At 42.3% G+C, this 25,138-nt stretch overlaps 1 protein-coding gene across 1 annotated transcript in view; it reads left to right on the forward strand.

Moving 5' to 3' along the window:
* OTOS (otospiralin) overlaps window positions 1–25,138 on the forward strand; it is a 439,145-nt gene that overhangs the window by 153,406 nt on the left and 260,601 nt on the right. The window contains exon 5 of the mRNA XM_072042616.1: window positions 16,808–17,005. The gene's annotated coding sequence lies outside the window, so the exon portion shown is untranslated. The remainder of the gene's footprint in view (window positions 1–16,807; window positions 17,006–25,138) is intronic.

Here is a 25,138-nt window from a genome sequence, read left to right on the forward strand (position 1 = left end):
GAAGAGTTTCAGAACTTGCACTGCTCTCTTTAGTGACCAGTGGCGAGACCCGAGGGAATGGTGTCAAGCTGTGACAGGGGAGTTTCAGGCTGGATATAAGGGAAGGAGATCCTGCAGGAGGATCTGGATAGGCTGCACCGATGGGCTGAGGTCAACTGCATGAAGTTCAACAAGGCCAAGTGCCGGGTCCTGCACCTGGGGCGCAATAACCCCAAGCAGAGCTACAGGCTGGGAGAGGAATGGTTGGAGAGCTGCCAGGCAGAGAAGGACCTGGGAGTGATGGTGGACAGTCGGCTGAATATGAGCCAGCAGTGTGCTCAGGTGGCCAAGAAGGCCAACGGCATCCTGGCTTGTATCAGAAACAGTGTGGCCAGCAGGGCTAGGGAGGTGATCGTCCCCCTGTACTCGGCTCTGGTGAGGCCGCACCTCGAGTACTGTGTTCAGTTTTGGGCCCCTCGCTACAAGAAGGACATCAAGGTGCTTGAGCGGGTCCAGAGAAGGGCGACGAAGCTGGTGAGGGGCCTGGAGAGCAAGTCCTACGAGGAGCGGCTGAGGGAGCTGGGCTTGTTCAGCCTGGAGAAGAGGAGGCTCAGGAGCAGCGTTACCACACAGGGACCTTAAAGGAGGCTGTAGTGAGGTGGGGGTTGGCCTGTTCTCCCACGTGCCTGGTGACAGGATGAGGGGGAACAGGCTAAAGTTGTGCCAGGGGAGTTTTAGGTTGGATATTAGGAAGAACTTTAGTGAGAGGGTTGTGAGGCATTGGAACAGGCTGCCCAGGGAAGTGGTGGAGTCACCATCCCTGGAGGTCTTTAAAAGACGTTTAGATGTAGAGTTTAGGGATATGGTTTAGTGGAGGACTTGTTAATGTTAGGTCAGAGGTTGGACTAGGTGATCTTGGAGGTCTCTTCCAATCTAGGTGATTCTGGGTTTCTGTGAAGAGGTTCTTCACTGACAGTGTTGTTGCACACTGGAACAGGCTCCCCAGGGACATAGTCATGGCACCAAGTCTGTCAGTGTTTAAGAAGTGTTTAGACTATGCTCTTAGTTACATGATCTGATTTTTTTGGTGGACCTGCGTGGTGCCAGGAGTTGGACTCGATGGTCCTTGTGGATCCCTTAAAACTCGGGATATTCTGTGATAGGGAGTATGTGACCAGGAGAGATGTCTGTTTAGATTGCATTATTGTGCTTGCACTTTGACCAATGTCTTACAGCAAGCCTGGGGTGGGATATTTTGAAAAGGGATTTGTGAAATACAGTTAAGAAACATTGATTTTCAGTGACTAGCACAACTGAAACTCATATTAATCTCATTATGCAGTCCCAATCGGTATTTTAGAATGTAATTATTTGTCCACATTGTTCGATTTGTTTGAGGCTTCAACTAAGGTGTATGAAAAATTAATTATCCATAAGCATCAGTACCTGATTTTCTTTCACTCTTGCACAAATCAAGCTGTTATGACAAGCAGACATTTCACTGCCTTTGAGAACAGTGGATCATGTCATAGCTGTAGTATTTATGTAATTATGTAGTATTTATGTAATATTTCATAGCTTTCATAGCTGTAGTACTTGTCATCATACCCTTAAGAGTTAGCTACAGCACTCAAGCTTGATTTTGTGACATGTTTTGTGAAGCCCTTAGCAATGAATAGACTTGCTTGGACCTTTCTGTTATGAAAATTGATAGAAGGGAGACCAGTGGTTTAGTGGTTGAAATGACATACTGAAAACAGGTGTGGGAAAAGAACCTCTTGCTCCTTCGTGATGAGATGTAACTGCTGAGTGAAGCTGTAAATACCTATAACTTTGTCTTAAGTTATGGCATAACATCTTTTTGGGTGCTCATTTTTGAATGCTTCAAAGTCAGCCTGAACTTAACTTTTATTTTAATAAATTTGCCATTTGTCCTGGGTACCTGAACAGCAGAAATTATATGATCAGACCTGCTTGTTCTCGTTGCCTAGGTAGATGTGTGTCTAAGCAACATAGAATAATCTGGTTGTCTCACAAGTATGTGAAATGAAAATTCATAGTTTTCTTCGACTACTCCCACTCTTAAAGAACTTTTGGCACTGTTCACTGTTTTTCTTAGGTATTTTCTGACAAAGGAGCATTGTCCAAGCAATGCATTCAGGCAGGTAATGACCAGTGTAACTGCTACAACTTCTAATACATTCACAGAATCCAAGAGTTACTTGGTTTAGTGATCCTGATCCTCATGATAATTGTTTTCAAACCTGTAGTTTGAAAACAAAACGTGTAGTTTGAAAACAAAAACAAAAAATAAAAAAAAGAAAGACAAAAAAAAAATGAGCCAACTGCTCAGTGCATTCAGTGCATGTGAAGGTCGGCTGTATATTGGTTTCCAGCCAGGTTAGTAACTGGAAGTCATTATTAATGTTCAGAGTAGAGAGCTTCCTGCAATGAAAATAAAGAACCCATTTTTTAATGAGTAAAATCAACCTTATTTTAATTACACCAGCTCTGGTTAGCAATGTGGTTTAAATATAATTAATTTTAGTTTTAATATTCTCTCTGGGTACAGCAGGTCCATTCCCTTCTCTGTTCTATTCCATTGCATGATTTACCTCTAATATACCACAGAACTTCTGGGAGTGTTGGTTATAAAATGAGTGTTCTGCAAGTCAGAGACCACAGGAAGCTGGGAAATGTAAGTGCAGGGCTACGTCTAGGCATGCTGACTGAGGGGGGCACACATTGTTGGGGATTGCAAGGAAAATATGGAGGAGCCACGTGTCCAAATATGTAGGAGCCAAGATTAATGGAGTTTAAACCTTTTTGTGTGCTATAGACATCTGAATTTAAGGTCTGTTGTTGAACTCAGTTAATATATTTATTTTATTTGATACATTAACTCTGAGTAATTCCCCACAGGAAGAGGAAAAAATAAGGCTTCAGAAACCAAGGTAAATATTTCACAGAAGTCCAAGAAACTAATTCTTAATATCCTTTTAAGTTGCCCTTTTCCCAGTTTCTTCAGGCCTACTAAATTTACATGAACTACAGTGTTTTGCCTTTTTTTTTTTTTTTTTTTTTTGGTATTTGAATTTAGTATATGCTTGTTTGGCAGCTCAGCTAATAACTCAATAACTCCAGCCAAATGAATGTACTTTGTCTGTAAATGTAATATAATCTTCTTTGTTACCTCTGTCCTGTGAAAAACATTTATGCTTAAATGCCCCTAAGCTATATTTATTCTCTGGCATGATTCTCAAGGGTATGCAAGTGGTGGCACAACAGGGACACAGATACTAGACAGTCATAGACTATCCTGCTATCCTGAATTGGAAGAGCTGGACATCTTAAAGCAGTCAATTCAGGGTAATTTACCTTAGCAAACTGCTCCTTGTAAATCACATAGTTGGAACCCACTGAAAATGTTGATGCAGTAAAGTTTCCCTTTGAAAAGTCTGTTGATCAGCTTTCTCTTGATTAACTCATACCAAGTTTTAGAGGTCAGGCAAACCCTCCTACACCTAGCTTGCACCTAAATAACAGCAAAAGCTGCTTCTGAACTTTTTAAAAGTATGTTAGGAGTCTGTCCCAGCAAAGCAGAAGAACCAAAAGCTGGGAAAGTCCAAAGTTAAAGACATTCTTTAAAGACATTTTTGTGTCTCATTATGTGCGTGCTTTGCAGTGGAGCCTGTAATTGCATGAACACGCAGGCAATCCCTAGTGCGATAAGGTTGGTACAATTTAATACAAGTACTCAAACATACCTTTGTTCCTGAAATCTTGCACGTCTGTTGCTTTAATTGCTACAATTCCAGAGCTGATAGGGAAAGAACATTTTTTCATAAGAAGGTATCAAACACATTTGGTGGAATCTGCTCAGCAAATTTGTATTTCTGAAAACACTCCTCTGCGTGGATCTATTGCAGGACTTGCATCTAATATAGCACAGAATTTCATATCAGACCAATCTCTGAGGTAGTTATATGCAGAGTATTTCAAGTTGAGAATACACAAATGACCTCCAAAAAGTAAGAAACTAATTAAAACAAAAAGTTGGTGCTCACTATGTGTTTGCAATTGAGACTACAGATGGGTTAGAATATTTCAGGATCAAATTCTGGTCAGTTATACGGAATTGTGAAAGCTGTGAAAGCAGCAGCTGTGTAACGGAGAGGGGAATTGCCCCTTGGAGAGGTAACATGGAAACTGGTGTAACTGATAGGCTAATAACAGCTTTTTTTCTGTAGTCTAATCTTGCAGTTTTCTACTCACTTGAGTGGCAGAAGAAGGTATGCTCTGACTCAGATATCTTGAAAACCAATTTCTTGATGCTCACCATCACTTGCATGAGCATGACCTTGAACTAGTCAGCTAAGTCAGTTCCCTGTGTCATTCTTCAGTTCCCTAATTGCTGATAAAGGGCAGGAAGGAACTGTATCTATTATCAGCTACCGCTCTGGAGATTGCTGTTTGTCCAACATGCAGTTTAGATCCCTCCATTTACAGTGGTATCTGGGTATCCGAGCAGTGTTTCCCGCTGTTCCAAGTATTCGGCAATACCCATCCTTCTAGAATATGACATTCACGGGAAGGTGATAGCTCCAACTCTGGGGTTTTCTGTGAGCCTGACTTCCCACAGGTGGCATATGTTAGGGTTTAAAGTCATCTTATGCAGATTTCAAGCAGTGTGGAGGTTGTACCCTGCACTCAGTGAATTTATTAATAGTAAATTTTATAGCCCAGTCAGTCTGCTTCACCATGCTCTTCCACAGCTGTTCACAGTGAGCCTTTATTTACCACACAGAATACTTACCTTAGGGAACATCTGTGAAAATTTGGAAGGACCTGGATATCAGCATAAATCCTTTGGGTTTTTAAGTGATCTCCCTCCCACAAAAAACAATCATTTCCTACTCTGCTTTTTGTGTTTTGGTCAATTATTTATCTATGTGATACCCTTGCTCTGATTATATGGCTGCTTAGTTTCCTTAAAAGCTGCTGCTGGGGAATCTTGTTGGATTCTTTTGGGAAGTCCAACCGTACCAGAAGAACTTGACTTCCTTTGTCTTACAGACTTTCCCAGGGGATTTCAGTAGGTCTGAATCTCATTTTCCCTTTCGAAGCTATCTTTAATGTTTTTCCCAAAAAAGGTTCATTTGCTCATAAGTCACAAATTGATTTCTTTACAGTAGCTTCTATTTATTTTCCTTGGAGAGTCATCAGGCTTATTGGTCTACAGTTCCCTTGGTTTCTCCAGGTATCACATTACTGCTTCCAGCACTGGGGTGACCTTGATCAAGAAGCTATATATCACTGCTGAGTTTGAGCCATTTCATCCTTTGGTTCTTTCAGAACTCCTGCCTTAATATCCTCTTGTCTGATGATTTGTTGGTGTTCACTTCCTCTGTCAGCCTTACAGCCTCTTTTACTCACAATTCAATCTCAGAAAGATCCTGAGCCCCTGTAAATAGGGTTCTGGTCTGGGAACTTCTGATGCTTGCAGCTGTTCCATCGTGTGTCTGCCAATGACAGGTAAGCAATCGCGGCCCTGGTCAATACTTGCAGGTTTAATATTGGATGCTTCTGCAGTTCCCCTGGGAGCTGTATGTGATGTAATGGAACTGACAATCATCTGAGTAAGCTGCTCCTTTCTGACCTAGATTTGGTCCCAGTCCTATACATATGCTGCATTATATAAACAAAGCACGCACACATCTCTCTATGGGTATAAGAGGTGTAAGCATAAAACCTCATGTGAACAGATGCTCAGAATATACAATTCAGCCTTTGATAACCTCCTGTTACTATTAACCTGTGGCAGCTTTTTTTTTTGGTAAAACTTGGCCATAACTTCAAGTGACTCAAAAAACATGCAAACAAACCACAAAACCCCACACGTTAAATCAATTCATGGAGCTGGTAGAGACTTGATTTACAGTTCTGCATCTTTCATAATGGGTTATTCTGTGGGTGCAAAAAAAGATATACCATGTCTCTTTGAATCTTTCATGTGTGAATAGTGTTTAAATAATTGATAAACCTGTCCTTTATTGTTGACTTATTATTTTTTCCAAGTTTTTACCTTACATTGAAAGAAGTAAAATTAATCAGAAGTTTAAAGTTTAAGTCATCAGCTCTTCCTAAAGGCTCAGAAATGAAAAGAAACAGATAATTTTCTAGCAGGAGAGAAAAGATTCCCTGAACACTGGCAGATCACTGGATCTTGGCCATATAGGGAAGGAGAACATTCCTGGACCAGGGATCACCGGTACCTGAAAGAGTAGAATGACATAATCCTGCTTTATAATAATCTAAAAAGGCAGATGTGGGGGTATAATTATTTCATATTCAGAGAAATGTGCATGAGAGGAACTGAATCCTGGAAGGGTTTTTTTTATCAGTACCAGAGGAAGAAGTAGGTGTGATGGAGTCTGCAGTCTAATGAAAGGAGTAAAAATAAAATAAAATAAAATAAAGGTTAAATCAACAGAAAATGTAGATGTGTTGAATTTAAGCCAGTAAAGGCTTTTTTAGAGGGCTGGTAGAAGGCTCTGTACTCCGAACATGGGTCTCCTCATGCTTTTTATTTACTTCATAACATGTGACAAGTCACTCCAGGGGCTGAGCTGAGGCCTCCCCCAGCTCTTCACAATATTAGGATGACACCAGGGACATATATGTCAGAGTATGAAAACATGACCAAAACAATTGTGCCATCAAAACTCCTTTACAGATTTGGGGGAACTTTGTTATGGCATGCCCAGTTAGGAAGTGACTTTGCTGTCATGGTTACAAAGAGCAGTTTAGTTGGGGTGCTTGTAGTGCAGCTCAGAAGAACTGGAGTTTGTTAGCAACAAAATGCTCCTTATACTCCTCCGTGCAGGGTATAGTACATTGTAAAAGAAAGCTGTACAAAGGTGCTAAAGAAGAGCGTAGGATCCCTTCCCACATTTCATCTGTGAGTACTTGTATCAGCACTTCCCAGGGGAAAAATAAATCATCTTTACAAGAGGGGGAAGGATACTGTACTAAAACCTGTGCTCATCAGAGTAGCCATGAGCTTTGTTGGCTTTGCTGACCCGTTACAAGTCAAAATAGTTCCTGAGTTGTCCAGAACAAGGTGGACTTCAATCTGGTTATATTTTTCTAGATGTAGCTGAATGCAAATGCTAATGGAATTGGAAGAGCATTTGTTAAAAAATAATCTGGCAGATCTTGTTCCTCAAATGAAAGAATTTGGATTACACTTAATCCAAGTGATCCTGTTCTTGGATTCTTATTCTGTCTGCTCTTGTATCATGTTTTCACAGGACTCCACAGACTTCCTTGTGCAGTTTGGGATCCATGTGAATTTATGATACTATTTTTTGTTTAAATACATTAAATGTCATAATTCCCTCTTGTAGTTGGTTTGTTGGGCACTGATCAGCCTCATGAATAGAGACAGTCCCTGAAGTGTGCTGTTACTGCAGGCAGTGCTTTATGTTTGACACTTGCTCTCATCAGCATTTAAAAATCTGGTACGATGGTAATTGAAGCCTGGGTGCTCTCCAACCTTTTGGTGGCTTAATCATACTTTCTGCTTTTTATGAGACTTAGTTTTGAATATCGACACCCATACTGACTGCTCACAGGCTGTAAAGGCAAGGGCAAGCCATTCTCACCTTCAGGCATTTTCCCTTTTCTCTTGTACTTATGAAGAAAAAGCATCTCTTAATCCTTTGTGTGCTGAGTTTTTCTTTGGCTATCATACAGTGGCTGAGCAGAATACAAGATCTCAGGGGACTCCATTATCTAAACATCTCTAATGAGACGATTTGAAGCTGTACAATTCTTGAATCATGGTGCACATTTTCCCTGGTCAGCTATGAATAGCCTTTCTGCCTTGTGGGGAATTTAATTCTGTCTTGAATGGTTTTATTCATATGTTTAATAATGTTGGACAGTTTGAATACATGTACTTCTCAGTCCTGCCAATAGATCTTGTTCCTTCTCTAATTTTCATTTGGATGCTCCCAACAGAGGGCAGAAAGCAAAGATAGCAAGATTTGCCTTCCCTACAAACCTGGTTGTGTTTTGGGGCCATGTTCAGCTTTTCCATAAGCAGATGTAAATTCCTCAGACATCTCTGAATGTGGAGGCTAATTATATGTAATATAAAATATGTGGGAGACTGATACAATGCCTCCTACCCTTCTTTTAGTGTTTTGTAAGAGCAGTCTTGCCTTTGGAAGTGGTATAATTAGACAAAATAGCAAATGGCAAGTTGGCACCACGAACATAAAGCGCTTGACAGTGCAAGTAAGCAATTAAGGGTTAGCTGCATTGCAGATGAATCAGCCTTCTCTTTTTTCCACCGTGCATGGTTTTTATGGAATGAAAATCTTCTCTTGGGTGAGGGTAAGTGGAGGGGCTTAATACTTCTATCTGTGAGGAATTCAGTGCCTAGGGCAGCTAGGGAAGGAAAGTCAGAAAACACCAGTTGTACTTAGTCTCTGAACAGAGAACACAATCAGAAACGCTGCTGGAGTGACACAGGTGGTAAGCTTTGAATCAAACCAGTATTAATAATGGTATGGTTTCACTGTGAACATGTTCATTTAATCCCGTGTCTGCAGTTCTCTAAGGTTTTTTTGATACACAGGTGCCTGCACAGAGCTCTCTCCTTTTACACAGTACTGCTCAGTAGCGTCTCGGTTCTTTTGTGACATTAACTCTGCTGCCTCTCAGTCCTCCCCCACAGTCATCCCTGGGATGTGGAATGGATCAGCTGAGTATAGATATGTGGCTTCTTTTATAGAGTTTACTCGCCGAGGCGATCGGCTCTAGGGCAGACGTGTTCTGCAGGGCTTTTTTTCAGCACCGAGGCCACTTGAGGCAGCCGAGGGAGCTGCCAGGGCCCGGCAGCCCTGGTGAGGGAGACTGAGGAGGCTGATGAGGCGCAGGCGGAGCCAACAACACCTTCTGTTGCAGGTGTGCACAGGTGGAAGAGCTGCTCAGCCAGGTAGCGGAGCTTTGGAGGAGGTGAGCAGGCTGAGCATCAGGGAGTCAGAGAGGGAAATTGGCTGGTGGAAGCGCACTCTGTCCGCTCTGAGACAGACTCAGGAGCCTGCCACAGCACAAGTGTCTCCTGCCATGCAGAAGACAAAAGTCCCCTCATCCTGCCAGGCAGTAAAAGGGGACCTAGGCAGAGGGAGGGAATGGAGGCAGGTTCCTGCTCGGGGTGGTGGGCTGCCCACCTCACATTCCCATCTGCCCCTATATAACAGGTATGAGGGGATAGAACACGACAGTCAGAGCAACGATGCAGACGAAAGCCCGTCCCAGTTGGAGAGGCTGCCTAAGGCAAGGCAACCTATCCCTCACATTGCTGCATCGTCTGTCAAGAAAGACAGAAGGGTTATTGTCACAGGGGACTCCCTTCTGAAAGGGACAGAGGGCCTGATATGCCGACTGGGCCCAACCCACAGGGAAGTAGGGAAGTCTGTTGTCTCCCTGGGGCTCAGGTGAGAGACATTGCTAGGAAAGTCACTCGCCTGGTACGGCCCACTGACCGCTACCCGCTGCTGGTCTTTCAGGCTGGTAAAGATGAGGTAGCAAGGAGATATCTTAGAGTGATCAAAATGGACTTTAGGGCTTTGGGACGGCTACTTAAAGGATCAGAGGCACGGGTTGTGTTTGCTTCCCTCCTTCTGAAAGGAGGGATCGATGCAGACAAGCAGACTCGTCACATTAACATGTGGCTTAATGACTGGTGCAACCAGCAGAACTTCGGGTTCTTTGATCATGGGAAGGTCTACGTGGCGCCAGGCCTGCTGGCAGCAGATGGGATGTGACTCTCTCAGAAGGAGAAAGGGATTTTTGCTCAGGAGTTAGCAGGGCTGATAGACAGGGCTTCAAACTAGAGTCGAAGGGGAAAAAGAGATACAACCAGGCCCGACAGTGATAAGCTAAGGGATGTCACGCTACAATCAGAGGGACTGTGTGCCAGTGAAGTCCTTCGGTCAGCTCCACAAGGTGCTGCGTGCAGGGAGGCGCGTTTGAAGTGCTTCTACACAAACGCACATGGTATGAGGAATTCAATGGATGAGCTAGAAGCCTTGGCCCAGTCCCACAGCTACGACATCATCGGCATAAGCGAAACCTGGTGGGATGAGTCCTGTGGCTGGTGTGCTGCAATAGATGGTTCCAGGCTTTTACGGATGGTTACAGTCCTTATGGGGGACTCCAGCTTGCCAGATGTCAACTGGGATCACCACACAGCCAACACAAGCAAGTCCAGGAGGTTTCTAAAGCACCTTGATGGTAACTTCGTGGTGCAGGTGCTAAGGGAGCCAACTAGGAAAGGTGCTCTCCTTGATTTGTTGCTGGAGAACAGAGAGGGTCTTGTGGGAGACGTGGCAATTGGCGGCTGTCTCCGTCGTAGTGACCATGAAGTGGTTGAGTTCAGAATTTATGGTGACAGAAGGAAAACTGCCACCAAAACTTCAGCTCTGGATATGGGGAAAGCAGACTTCAGGCTGCTCAGGGAACTAGTTGGCAAGGTCCCCTGGGAAGCTGTTTTTGAAGGTATTTGTGTCCATCAGCGCTGGTCAGTCTTTAAGCACTGCCTCCTAAAAGCACAGGATCAGGCAATTCCAAAATACTGGAAGTCAGGCGGGCCAGAAGGCCAGCCTGGCTGACCAGGGATTTCCTACTGGAGCTTAGGCGGAAAAAGAAAATGTATGGCTGCTGGAAATAGGGTCAGGCAACGTGGAAGGAAGACAGGGATGCTGTTTGCCTTTGTAGGGAGAAAGCCAAATATATAATTCTGCTACCAGAAAAGCATTGTTGCTTCCATCCTGATTCAAATACTGATTTTTTTTTAGCGCATGGTATTATCTCCTTGCTAAGGCTATAATTGTATTTGTGGCCTCCCTTGACCCCAGAATCTAATAAAAAGGTATTGGGGAGGGAGGGTTTCTGTCATTTGTTCCACTTAAGATGAGGAATTGTTAAGGGTGACTTTGATGCAGTCCTGTGTGTTCCTACAGAATTTACAAAGGCCTGTGTTGCTGAACACAGCAAGACTCAAGAAAGCTCACTTAAAAGCTGTCATCTTTGGTGTTTCCTATGGCCATGTTGCTGATGCTTGCTCTGTGTCGGTGGCTTTCTCTCTTCAGACTTTTCTGTGCATATATTATTTTTTTGGTAATTTCCAGGGCTCCTTGTCCCCTGGATGTGCTTCCTAGCATCCTTGGTAATACCTCCCTAGCATAATTAGTTCCCTTTGTTAGGGGTAGATAGCTGTTTCCTTGTTTTATATTGCCTCTTCTTCCTCTAGGCTCTTGCATGCAGCAGTAGGGATTATGCCAACCCAGCAGAGAAGTGTTCATCTGGCCTGTGTGAGTGCCTGAACCCCAGAGGTGCCCCAGGACTTTGCTGTTAGGCATTTATTGCACAGAGCAGTGGGGACCTCACCTCGCAATCTTGTGTAGGCATCAGGGGTGAGGGGATCATGGAGGATATAGAGAGATTTCGCTAGCGTTTTGGGAAAGCTGCTTCCTTCCCTCTGTAAGTGGCAACCTGGCAGAAAGCCAGAACTTGTTTTATCTGAAAATATGCAAGATGCAGAGCTGACGGGTGTGAGTTAAGGCTTTCCTTCCCAGATGGTCAGATGCCTCCCCTGCAAGGCAAGGAACCACAGTGTCCAGATCCTGATCTGGGCTGGGGGAAGGACTGGTGGTTGGTGGGAGGAAGAGCTTCTGGTTGTGTGGCTTTGGAAGGAGACCAGGCAGTGATCCCGGAGTGTTGAAGGTGACTATGTTTGAACGTAGTGGTAAATGTCTGTTTTCTTCCATGCCTGTCTGAGTTATCTAGCTTGCCTTCTGAAGCACTGAGCATCTTTTGTCAGCTTTAAGAGTATTTCTGGATACAGAACACTCCTGAAGATCAAGCACCATATTTCTGTATTTAAGTGTGGTCAAATGGATCCCTGCACCTACCAGACACTTCAGCAAATGAAGTTCTTGAAGGTCATATAGCCGCAGTACGTACAAGAGTGCTTTGGGCCTGAGAAGTGGGCTTAAACCTGCTGTAGTCTGTGTCTTCATGCTGTGTGAAGATCATCTTTCTTCACTGGCTCTTCAGCACAGAAGCAGACTCCTGAGAGCTGTGGAGTGCCATTAATTCTTCAGGAAACCTCACCTGACACTCTTTCACAAACTTGGGTGTGAAATTAAGAGCACCCTTTGCAAATTCTTTTAAGTACCCACCATGATAAAAGGGGCTTCTGTATTGCACTCTTCTTTGCCACAGACAGTGGTGTGATATCCTCTTGCCTTGTTTGTGAGAAGCACTTGTGTGCTGGAACAGGGATGAATTTACTGATGGGAGGAACAAGGGTGCTAATATCTCCTCTTGCCACTTGGCAGTGCAGCAGAGGAAAAACTGGGCACTGCCAGAGTAGTCTGCAGTCCCTGTCTGACTCATTATCCCATTCAATCACTGGAGTGAGGTGCATGAGCTTTTTACTCGGATAATTTGCAGCTCCGAGCGTAAGTGGTGGTTCTGGACACGCCTTGGTATTTCCATATATTGACTTTCCTTAAATAGCTCTGTGACTGGAGATAAAAAGAAAACTCTGGATGTTGCACCGAAGCCTTATGCTCCTCTCATTTCTGTTAATTTTCAGGCATGTTGCTGAGCCTGATATATCTGATACATTTCAGATCCGAGATGAAAAAGAACGATTTTCCTTTGCGAATGGAATAATTTATTTTAGTGTAAAGTACAAGCTAGGAATTGGAGCCCGTTTTGAGCTAAACAAGGTCAGTTCAGCTAAATTATACTGAAAAAGAGCCAACTCCTGAAAAGTTAAGGAAATCAGAAAATCTGCAGACTCTATTACTGTGAGCTGCTCTAGGTGCTTTTGGAATACAAAATCAGCAAGAACAAAACAGTATTTTGAGGAATAGATGTGCTGTTCAGTGCAAAATCATAAACAGACAAGAACAAGCCAAGATTATTCAGATAATGGCCTCAACCAAGAATAGCTAATCAGGCCAATTAGCTGTTATGATGTAGCTGCCTTATGACTAATTTGAGCAGTCTGTGGCGGGTGATGATTATCTTACGGCACTTGCGTGAGTAGAGCAAGCAAAGACACGGGCTGTACTTTTCTAGAGGAGAAAAGTCTAGCAGGAAAACTTAACTACAGCACAAAGCTTTCCAAGCCTGGATGTTCGGAAAACATAGATGTCGCTGGGTTTCACTTACACGGGGCGTGAGGTCGGAGGGCTGTGCTATAGGGAGACATTAGAGGAGCAGAAACTGCTCACTGGGGAGGACCTTGCAAAAGAGCAGGGGGAGATGGGACGCCAGTGGGAATTTCTTCCTCGGTGGAAGCAGCTGGGGGAGTGACTGTGTCAGCTACCTGGGATTTAACTGGGACTGGGAAAGCTGAAGAGTGTATGTAAAGTACTGTAGCAAATCCTGATGAAGTCTGGTTTCAGTACAGTCCCACTGAGACCTGGGTTTGATTGGGGCTGGAGCAGGAGCCTCACTCTTTCAATTAATTTGCTGAGCTATGGGCTCTTGAGATTAATTTGAGCTTCAGGAGGGCTGCCAATGCGTTTTGAGTGGAGAATTTCCTGCTCTGATAATACTGCTAACAACGGGAGAACACTGGAGACTGAGGTCTAAATGTGCTGGAAAGAGGGAGGAGGCAGGAGGCAACACGAGCCCCTAGGATCAAAGGTACGAAAGGGAACTTGAAAGTGAAATAGACTGCAGAGGAGTAGAAAGGAGCTCTTGTGTTTCAGAGGGGCTTGCTGACACAAACTGTTACACTGGTGCTGATTGCACGTTGTGTGTTATACCAGGCTTTCCGACCAATGTCTAACTGCAGCTTAGGACATGAGGAGTCTTTCCTTTCCCTGTGAGACTTGTCATTTCTCTGTAGAAATTCTAGGCTGCAATTAAAGGGAATGACAGTAGGAGGTTGAGTATAATTATAGTCAATATAATTAAGGGAAAGATGATTACATAAAAAATGAAGAGGAGAACATTATGAAAGATGGCTGAAAACAGGCATTTCCCTCAGTTCTCGATCACTTCCTCATTTCATGTGCTGCCACTTCATGAATGACAGCGATGGGCAAAGTCTTGCTGCCCATAATGGAGAAACAGAAATTAATAATGAAGACATGGCTCAGTGAGTGCATTTTTTTATCTAATGAGGTGGCAGCAATGTACATTTGGTTAGAGGGAAATATTGGAGACAGTATTACTGCACAGTGAATAGGTAATAATGGCAATCAAAGGAATTGCTGGGGAACAAAGAACTGCTACCCCTATAATGACCAGTGGGTATCGGCCGTATTGGTCTGGATACTGCCCAAGAATGTGTTGTGTAGGAATATTTTAAGAGGAAATTTGGATTTTTCGGGAATGAACATGTAGTAAGGCAAAGCATTGGCAGTTAGGAGGATTTCTAGAGACAAAGGTCTGAAATTGATGTGAGCATCCTTGGTAAGAAAAATACAGGTGGCAGCCTGCAAAGGGAGGAGGGCACCTCAAGTTAGTTGTCTTTTACGCATAATTTTGTGTTTGAGTAGATTGAAACTGATGCATGCAATAGCTCGGCTAGCCTGTGTAATGGGTAGCGGAAAGGGGTCTTTTGTACTTCAGCCTGTATGCCTTGGTATTCTGCTGTCTTCATCTTTATTTGTTCATTGTTTAAATTGCCTAATTGCTGTGTTGTCATTTATGTAATTTAACTTCCTGATACTATATACAATTTTAATTTAGTATTAGAAGATTATTTAAAGGTTATTTTAATGTTTGCATAATTTTGGTGCTTTAAAATTATTTCACAACCAGAAGCTTAAAATACAAAACCTACCAACATATCTGCAGCTTTTAGCTGAAGCACGTCAGTTGAGTTACAATGTGTTATTTAGGAAAGAAATCACTAAGCTGGTTACCACTTGTGCTGAAGGGTGTCTGTGCTCTTTCCTGACACCTCTGTGGCTTCTTTACCTTCTTTCAGCACTTGCTTGTAGTCAGGCTGAGGGGAGGCTCTGCATTTCCCCAGGACAAGATCTACAGTAGCCAGTGACTGCTGCATCGAGACTTTGGCCTGAAATACTGCCATTATATATCAGCTGTGCCATGTGTCAGGCTGTGAAATGGCGATGGGTTAAGTTGATCATGAATACTTCCAGGAACTATTTGCATATATGTGAATCGATGTTCCACTGGCATGAGGACCCTTGGCATCACTGCTGCATGCATACATCACGTACACTGACAAGTATACAGGGGACACCGCAGGGTTCTGCCAATGTGCTCATCTGTGGGCATCCTAGGGCAATAGAGCTGTTGTCCATACAGCAAACAGAACTTCTGAAAGCGCTTTAAATTTTGCTTCTTGGTTTTGCTGAAAAAAAGGTGCCGTTTTGTTCCACTGCACCACTTGCTTGGAAGATCAGGACATTTCAAAAGCATGGCTATACTGAGGTGCTTAGGGCCGTATGCTTGCCAACTGATCCAGAGACGCTTTCTCGTTTGGGATTTGCCTCTGAGGGAATGCTCCTTTGAGAAGGTTGCTGCTGTGTTCTTACGTATGTGTGCTCCTGTAGCTAGAAAGCACAGACAATTGAATAATGTGTTCTGCAGTTCTTCTGGGGCACAGTCTTATGATAGGAATTTGCAGAAGTGTTTACCTAACTGGGTTTCAGGTAAATTACTGTTTTCTATCAATTAATATTTTTCTGCAGATGTGCATTTAAATTGTTTTTCTTGTGGATTGTGAATCTTGTGAATTGTTTCAGTGATGCTTTTAAGAGAACAAGTAGATAAAACAAAAAATAATAATTGCTTGTGCCAAGATAGCAGGTTGATGGTTGTTGGTGTTGTTTTTTTTTTTTTTGTTTTTGTTTTATGAAAAAAACTGCTGAGAGGTAGGCACATATTGCAGAGCTGAAATTCAGGTGCTGTGTGTGGAGCTCAAACACAAATGCTGTAATTAAAAATGTGACATACCATTAAAGCTGGAAAAGTTAAGATGAGCAATATATCATTACTGAGGTGCTGCAGCTCAGTACAGTTCTTTCCCCGTGCTATTGTTTCCACAGTGAGACTCCTATCTGTCCAGGGAAATTCTCTTGAGTCCTGCTGCTTCCTTCTCAAGCTTTCTGAAGATTGTCAGCAAACTAAACCTTGATGTATTGTTGGGCCATGTACAGGGGATCATGCGGTTCGTATTGCGCTCCCTCTAGGTGTTACAAAATATGTTCAAAATATGACCTTTTAAAAGTACAGAGATGTTAACAGAAAGTCCTCTTTTTTTTTTTCCCTAAAAATGTACTCCCACTTTGTAGCATTCAGTCACTTTGTGTCTGTTGATTTATGAGTGTGCTCTTAGAAATGCCGTACAGGTACTAGCTGGAGAGCATTAAGTGTTCAGCTCCTGACAATCCAATCCCTCCTGTAAATTTCTTCTCAGGTATGTCCAAAATCACTTTCAGAAGTCCTGTCCAAAGGCTTTTCTATTACTTCTTCATGCGTGCAGTTGCTGACGTTACTATGGAGGAGAGTTAGGATGGGAATTAATCTTACTGAACTGGGGGACAGGATAATTCCCTTGGCCATGTATGGAAAGGAACCAGGAATCTTGGTGGGGATACATGATCTGTAGTATACAAGAGTATATCAGCTTTGGTGTCTTCACTTTGCATCTTCAGAGTGTGGACCAAAATGTTTCTCTGAAGTGTTGCAGGATTCAGTAATGTCTCACTACTCTTCAGCATCACCTGAAACACTGTTAAATTTTTTTTTTCAGGAAATTTTAAGCACACCAGCTGGATTGGAGCCAACTAATAACGAACTTCAGTGGAAGGGGTCTGAAAGCTTCCCAGTGATCACAGGAACAGGCAGAGCAGCAGTTGATCTGATGAGGTGATTAAGAATCAAGCATCCATGACAAATAGCTCTTCAGAGGAAGTTAGCTTTTGTGGGAGCAACTTGAACTGACCCTGAGGTAGGATAATTACACTGAAAAGACATGAATTGCCCAGCACACTTCCATATATTTTAGTTTCTTGCCCTTCTGATTGTAATTAAGTGCCTCTACCAGATCAAAAGCTGTTTTAACTCATTTGGAAATAAAATTACTGTGCCTACTGTGCTGTGTGAAGTTTAGGAAAACCTTAATGAAACAAATTCTCTCAAGAGAGGCTGCTTTACTACCTCAAGATATTTATTTTAAATGAAACCAGTAAGGATTTGTAATTTAATTTTTTTTATGTGTTATGTGGAATCTTTTTGTTGATTCAAATAGTACTGAATATTGAAATGTTGGGAATTTGAGTTTTCTAATCAGACACCTCTCTCTTTACAAAGATCCCTGCCACCAGGACTCACCCTAGCAGTCTTTTATTCTCATTTAAATTCTAAAGTATTAAACCATGTTTAGTTCAAGTGTACCTACTCATTCTGGATATGTCAGCATATTTCCAGAACTTCAGGATTTGGGCTGTATATCTGGCAGAATCATGCACTTCAGACCTAGTTTTGTCCAGGGCTTGCGTTGGCAAAATACAGAAACAGTTGCAGTGGCACACACTGTGCATTTGTAAAGCTGCTTGCAAGTTATAGTTTTGCACGACACTTTTTGTGTCTTTCTCATCTAGGCTCTTCTTGGGGTCTGAAATCTAGTAAATAGGAACTGAAAGTCAAACTGACTATATTAAAAAAGTAAAAACCAATTAAATTTGTCATATTGGATATAAAATTACTATAATTCAGAATGAGATGTGATATCCCTTGAGCAAAATTTAATATTAGGCATGTATATTTCTTATATTTTAGACTAAACTTCAAATTTTGTTCTGATTCATTGGAAGCATTGTGGATTTCAATCAGACTTGTTTTGTAGAATTTGATGGGTTTGTATATTAACTCAGCTCTCTTCTCCCTACTGTTTTTGTTTAGACAATAGTCTTGTAATCGAGGCAGGATTATAAACTTCTGATTTATGAAAATCCAGGGAGGGGTAGCTATGTTTATGGAGTTTGTTTGTTTTCTTCAAACAAAAATAGCAGCTTTATTTTTTTGAAAACTGCATAAGATAAAGACCTTGATGAAAAAGTTAAAACTGAATTGACAGTAAGGCTATTGCTTTAAAATTTTTGAAAATCAACACTAGAAAAATATATTACTGAGGTAAATCAAAAGTAAATGTTCACAGCTCCAGAAGTGTATCTCTGATTTTTGTAGAGTAGAACAGTTTATAAAGCATGGATCTGGACTAAGATCAGGAGTTTAAAACACAGGGCTTTTTGGTCTGTTTTCCCACCTACCTGTAGTGAGTGGTGTCAGAAAGCTTTCATCCTCACTACATGTGCTGCATTACCATTGGGAAGGTTGGGACAGTTCCTGCTGTCATTGTTCTTTTCTCCGTTTATTACTTTTTGCTAATGTTTTCCAAAACGTACTGTAAAGTTGTTCAATAGTGGACTTGGAAGAGACCTCACTAACATCAACTGTTTGCTTCATTGTCATATTTTCTGTATGTAGTCAATGCTCTTGAATAACTCCTGCAGTATGTTCACCCGTTAATGGCTTGCATTACATGCCACAAGGAAATCTGACTGTCTTGGCTGTGAAAAGCAATGGTTGCCAGCTCTCCAACAGGACACTTTTAACAAGTAACCCTTGCTGTAAGGACATAACTCACGGCATAGCGGAGACAAAAGTTGAGTTCTGAACAATTCTGTATCCATCCAGGTCAGTTGAAGACGATCTGCCATCCAGCATGTAGTAGTGACATGTTAGACCTATGAGCACTGGTCCAAAGATGGATCAGCATGGGAGTTGACCAGAAACCTGCTTAGCTTGAGGATGTCGTATTTTGATCCTTAGAACCTTGTTTTTTTACTATCACATGGATCCTCCCCTGTGGAGTACTGGTTCAGATTTCCCTGGCATCTGTGGAAACCCCAACATCTTCCAAGCTCTGTGACATTTCTGTGAGCTTGTTCAATAAAACCTCTTTTCTGCCTGGGTGTTCTCCAGAGAGCGGGTGACATTGTAGATGCACATGTGGATAAACGAGCTTCACAAATGCAACAAATCTCAGTTGCGTTTGTAGGACCACAGAGTGTTTGTTCCAGTAGGAACAACAAGCCTGTTTCATTAATTAGCTCTGCTCAATTGGATTTCTGTTTGGCATGGCTTATCCCTGCTGAAGCACCCCACAACTGCAGGCACTACCCCAGCACATACAGATTTTATGCAGATATCTTTGAGCCTTCCTGGAGCAGTTTATGGATGTTTGCGTGCGTGTGAGTGCCTTTGAGCAGCAAAAGAAATAATGCATGGAAGTAATCTCTGAAGAACATTGTTGACTGTCAAGATGAATATTTCTACATGAGGAAGTATTGATGAGCCATTTGCCTAGTGCTGATACTGGGAATACTTGTGTCGCCACCCCATGCTGTGCTGAGCATCGAGCAGGATGCTGCTTTGCTTGTGACGAAGAGCTGAACCGTTCACCTTTTGGATAATGAATGTGAGCAAGCTCCTTGATCCTTTTTGGTCTCAAAAGTAAGATTTTCAGTTCATAAAAACTGTCTTTTGACCATAACCCATCCTCCATCCCCATTCTCTCATTCTGCAGCCTTCCTCCTCCATTCTGTATACACATTCACAAACAAAGAGGCAGGTACAGTCACCAAGACCTTTGGGAGGCTGCAATAGAAGATTGTAAGAAGAATGGAAACAACAAAAGTTTATCTTACACCAAAGAAAATTCAATTGTGGCTTTAGTGATACCTCTCACTAATTTGCAGACACGCGATGTCCCTTTTTACTCCATTGTGCTTGGAAAGCTAGTACAGACAGATGATAAAAACAGTTGACAGATAAAAAAAATAAATTGAGATTATATAGGTCAAAGTGGTAGAGGAGGCTGTGTTACTGTGTTCACATTGAATTGCTGTCATTTCTTCTCTCAAATGCTCTTTCTTTCCCACAGTGAATCATTATGTTGAATCATTGTGTTGTTGCAGGAATAACATTTTAGAAGCTTCAGGTGGTGTTGGGAGAAGGGAGTGACAAGTCTTTTTCAGAGCTGTCCAGTAACCAGAGCTACAGAGTGCATTTCATGGACTCTGAAAATCAGATATTTTCTACTTAATGTACAACCCTAGGCCACACAGGAATTGTTAAGGAGCTTGGAGATGGATTTTTTTCCCCTGTGTTTTGGAAATGTCAGTGCATTGCTATTGTATGTGGAGGTTGCCCTCATAGTGCAATGAGCTGGCATGGTGCTGCACGGACTTGTGTATTTTCACGAGGAAGAGGTCCAAAATTACCTCCCACCTATTTAGAGATATAGAAATACATTTTGTAGTTGAATGTAGTACTATTTGCATTCATTGAATGTTGGAAATCTAACTCATTCACACTTGACTGTGCTACTCAAGTGCTTGCTCTCTGGAGTGAACCACAGAGGTTAGGGAATCCAGTACATCAGTACCTGGTTACATGGCTCAAGATTTCCAGTGGAAATTTTTTTTTTCTTTTGATGGCTTCTGAAAAAGGGATGGATGTCCTTGCATCCCACTGTTTTCATTATGCACTGTTGGCTCTAAAGTGTTGTTAAACACAGCTGCTGCAGAGTTTTACTGCAGATGGAATTTGTCTTCACTTAAACAGGAGTTGTTCCTCTGGCTTCTCAGGAATCACATTTCTTTTAAGCTGCAGCAATACTTAATTGTGTAACAAAACCTCTGTGAACAGCACAGTGTAGGTTTCTGGTGATGCACTGGGGAGTGACAAGCAGAAGAAAGATGAAGCTTTGGAAATTACCATTAATTTTCTCCTGCATAATTGTTTCATGAAAATTATGTATCATCTGTTACAATTACCTTTTCGTTACCGGTGGACACCTGGCAGATGAAGAAGTAGTCCAGGAGGTGGATACCTTGTGTTCATGACCAGAAATCTTTCCTGACCACTTGCTGTAGGTTCTACCCTTTAACCCTTGTATTCTGCGTGCAGTGACATGCTGCTTTGTTCTGTTCTCCTCCCTCATCATCCTGACCCTGTGCAACCTGGGGCAACGCGTTTGGGAGGGGATGAGGGCAAACAGGAATGCTCTGGAGGAGAAAATGAGAAGATGGTAAAAGTCAGTGAGCAGGTTTTCAGAGGTAACTTCTGTGGAAGAAGAGAACGGAGAAATTCTTGCCCAAGAAATGAGGAACAGGCCTAGAACTTCATTGCATCACCCATCTCTTCTGTCTGCCATTGCCCTGAGAAACGTATTGCTGGAAGTTGAATGTTCTTGTTTGCTTTTTACCCTGAGGGGCTTTGGGAAGCCGGCAGAACTAGCTATTTTGGTTCTAGTGGGAGGAGGCAATGTGAGCTGCTCGGCACCGTCAGCCTCAGTGGGAGCGCTGTGGAGGGGGAGTTAGCGTTAAACCCTTCTGAATTGCAGCACTTAACTTTACCAAATACAATTACAGCAAAATGCTTTCTAAAGTATCTGATTATATATAACAGTCAGAACTTCTAAATAGAATGGATAAACATACATTAAGGAAGAAAACAAAGTATCAAGTATATACAAACGCAAGTTTCAAGTATATAAATCAAGAGAGGGTGGTGAGCCTAATTATTAATGCTTGCATGAGGTTTTAGTTTTCCTGTTGATGCATGGTACTGTATTTTTAGGAAGGGAGGCTCAACCGTTACCTTTGTAACCAAACCCTTTATCAACCAAATACACTAAGTATGAAACAGATCACTTTTATTGCATTTATGTGCTTAATCTGTCTGCCAAATCCCGAGTTTTTCCCAACTCAGTCAGTGGAAGATGAGGGCCTTTTTTCATAATTGCTTTGTTAAACCACTTCACTGAAATTAGCATTTAAATAAGGGCAAATTGAGTAATGAGCTGAATTTCCATGAAAATGTGATGAACTTCAAATCTGTACAATGTATATAAGCAGCGATAGCTGCAGCTCTGTACACCAGGGTTTGATAGCTGCATGAAAGCAGCCAGGGCACAGTTGCCGTCCAGGGCAGGGACAGTGTATGTGTGTGTGGATATGGCTCTTGGGATGGTGAATTCTGATCTTGCTGGCATCTCTAAGGGCAACTATTGGAACAAAACATTAATACGCCTTGGGGGCTCTTCTTGGTCTGCTGAAGTGTTTATGTATGTACAGTCTTAATTTGGGATTCAGGTTATTCCTTTCAGATGCAATGGTGAATAAAAAAGGAGGGAGGAAGATGGTTTAAGCATTTTGGATTCCTCTGGTGTGCTGTCTTGTGTTACCCTTCCAGATGATGACAGTTGAGTGAGAAAGTGATTTTTATACGTTAGGGTCATTTGGCCAGCTTTTAACGGAGGACAAGTGCGTAACACACTCTGAGCAAGACTCACCAGAAGGTTTCTCAGATTTCACACACATACTCCATTAGCTTTTAAAAGAAATCTGGCGCAAGTCATCTTTACCAATGAAACCCTGCACTCTCAGCTCATCTTCAGTTTTATTGTGGTGGGAAGCCCTTGTCAGCACCTGTTTGTCTACCTTGAATTGGGATAAGGGTGAAGGGACCAACTAGAGACTTCCAGAAGAACTGTATCCTCCAGGAAATGGATATTCAGTTCCCTTTCTGGGTTGCAGCTCTGGTTCTTTGAACTTTGTAAGAGGTATAGGTATTTTCAGCCTTGCAGTGTAGCTTAGGACAGTCAAAAAGCACAGCCCCTTAAGAAACAAATTTTTATCTCTGTCGTTCCCAGATGTTAGAAAAATCTTTCATCATATTTAAATGTGGAAGTGGAACACTATACAAAGGAAGATGAATGAAAGTCAGGTAAAGTTAGGGAGAGGAAGTAGATGTACGTGCTTGTAAGGAGAGATGGGAAAAAGGATGTGAGGGCTAGAGATGGATTTTTAGCATTTGATTCCTGTTGTACAGAAACTTGCTATTCCTAGGAATAGTGTGCAGTGTGCCATGGTGCTGGAGACGTGGAGCAGACCACAGTGGGGCTACTCTCAGCTGCCTCATTTCTCCTCCCAGAACATCAAGGATTTGGGCTGCAGTGGATTTTAAAGAGATTCTCATTGTGGTGAGACACCTCTGGCTATAGAAAACCTGCTTTCAGATTGCAGACCCTGCAAATGCTCAAGGGTTTTGCTCAGCTGATATAGCAGCCCTGCACTCTTTTTATGTAATTTCCTCTAGTTTATACTTTCCTGCCAGTTAGTTGACACAGCATCTCTAAACTGCAGTTGCTGAACATTTGTCCCTTCATTTTTCTGAGCCTGCTGCCCTATACGTTTATGAAAGGAAGCAGCAGTGTGATTCTCCGCAGAGATGAAGACCATGGGACAGCTGTGTGGGTCACACCAAAGGGTTGTGTAGCACAGAATTTAGTCTAGCAATGGTTTTCTGTAAGAGGAAGGAGTCAGGGCTTGTCTGCATAAGGAGCTGGAGTACTAGGAAAAGCAGGTCTTTTTGAAGACCTTCAGTTTAAGGACCTTGACTTAGAGATGGCCTCAAACTCTCGATGTCAGTATTCCCTGATGAATCTGTTTTTTGTTAAACTATTTGCATATCTCATGGTTGACCCATACGTGCTCAAAGCCTCCAAACATCCTGTGGCTGTTAGCTCCATGGCCTAATGATGTATTATGTGAAAAAAACCATGAGTGAGGGGAAGGAGCATCAAAAATTGAAGTCAAAAGTTGAGACTGTTTAAAAAGCATGAATAATATGGGGATCAGCTACATTAAACATTTTCAGGTCTGCATAGTTTTGGACTCCAGATTTTATCATGAGTCTGCTTTCACTCTGATTTTTATGCTACTCTGGCATTGCCATTTTTAGGTGAGATCAAAATTATGCCAGAGCATTTCTAGGGGAAAGCAATATCTGACGTTTCTGTTAAAACAAACAAATCAGCTCTTAATGAGAAATAGCCGAATGCTTGAGAGGTAGCTTTCTCCAAAATTTAGGGAACATCTAAAATCTATGGAAATAACTGAGATTTTTCTCAGTTATTTGATTTCATATAGGTACTCATGTGTTTAATTAAAAATAATACTGAAGCCATGGAGTACTACAGTTTTGATAAGAGTTGATGTGTTAGGCTTTGATACAGTTAGCTTGAAGAAATTCAATGAATAATTAAGGTGTTTGCTAATATCAGTTATGAAGCACATTCAGAGGCAATTGCTGCATTCTACATACGTGATTTAGACAAAACCACTTGTATGTCTCTGCTTTAATCCCTTGTTCCATAGACAAAGGAAGTGGTGGGTCTGACCGGGGAGAGAGTGGTGGGAAAGGCGGACCTGAAGCCGATTTTAGCAGTGTACCTGGTCACCCTGCTGGCACTGCTGCGTATTTCTGCAAGGTTATTTCAGTCTTTCTTCCCCTGTGTGAATGAATGGCATTAAGATTTAGACTGTAGATTTCATTCCTTTGAAAATAAAGCTCTTTTAAAATGACCTAGAGCCATCCTCAGTGAATGTAAAATGGCACAGTAACAGTGGAATCAGAGGAGCCATGGCACTTCATTTTATCAGGATCTAACACCTTCATGTTAGTTAATTTACTCAGTTTTGCACCATGTCATGAACTTCAGTTTTTGCCCAGGTGAAGGCTTTCGATACTTTCTCCTTAGTCTGAGCCAAGCAGGCATTTTGTAAATGCTGTCTTGCTGCTGCTGACCTCCAGCACCACTCACATAATATTATTTCCGCTTTTCATCCTTCCCTTATCCCCACCTCCAGATTTCAAACCTTATCCATGCTGCATTTGTTGTTCAACCTGAAAATATGAGTTTGGGTATTAACAAGGTGCATCTTTAGCAGTTGCACCAGCTTGTCTTTGCGGTGAAGTTAGATGATGGTTAACCCCCTTCGGGCTGTTAGAACTCAATGGGCCAAATTCAGGCTGCTGTTGTGCTGGGGCAAGCAGTGCACATGCTGCTGTTAGGAACCCTTACCCAGGTAAGGGGGACCAGCAGGTCTCATCTCTCTGTCTTTTTCTGTGCCACGGTGCTACTGGGTGAATTTTTTTGTAACACAGCCACATATCACAGAATCACCGAACTGTAGGGGTAGAATTGTAGAAGAATTGTACAAAATTGTAG

The sequence above is a fragment of the Anas platyrhynchos genome, chromosome 9, assembly GCF_047663525.1.
Source record: "Anas platyrhynchos isolate ZD024472 breed Pekin duck chromosome 9, IASCAAS_PekinDuck_T2T, whole genome shotgun sequence".
NCBI classification, from domain to species: domain Eukaryota; kingdom Metazoa; phylum Chordata; class Aves; order Anseriformes; family Anatidae; genus Anas; species Anas platyrhynchos.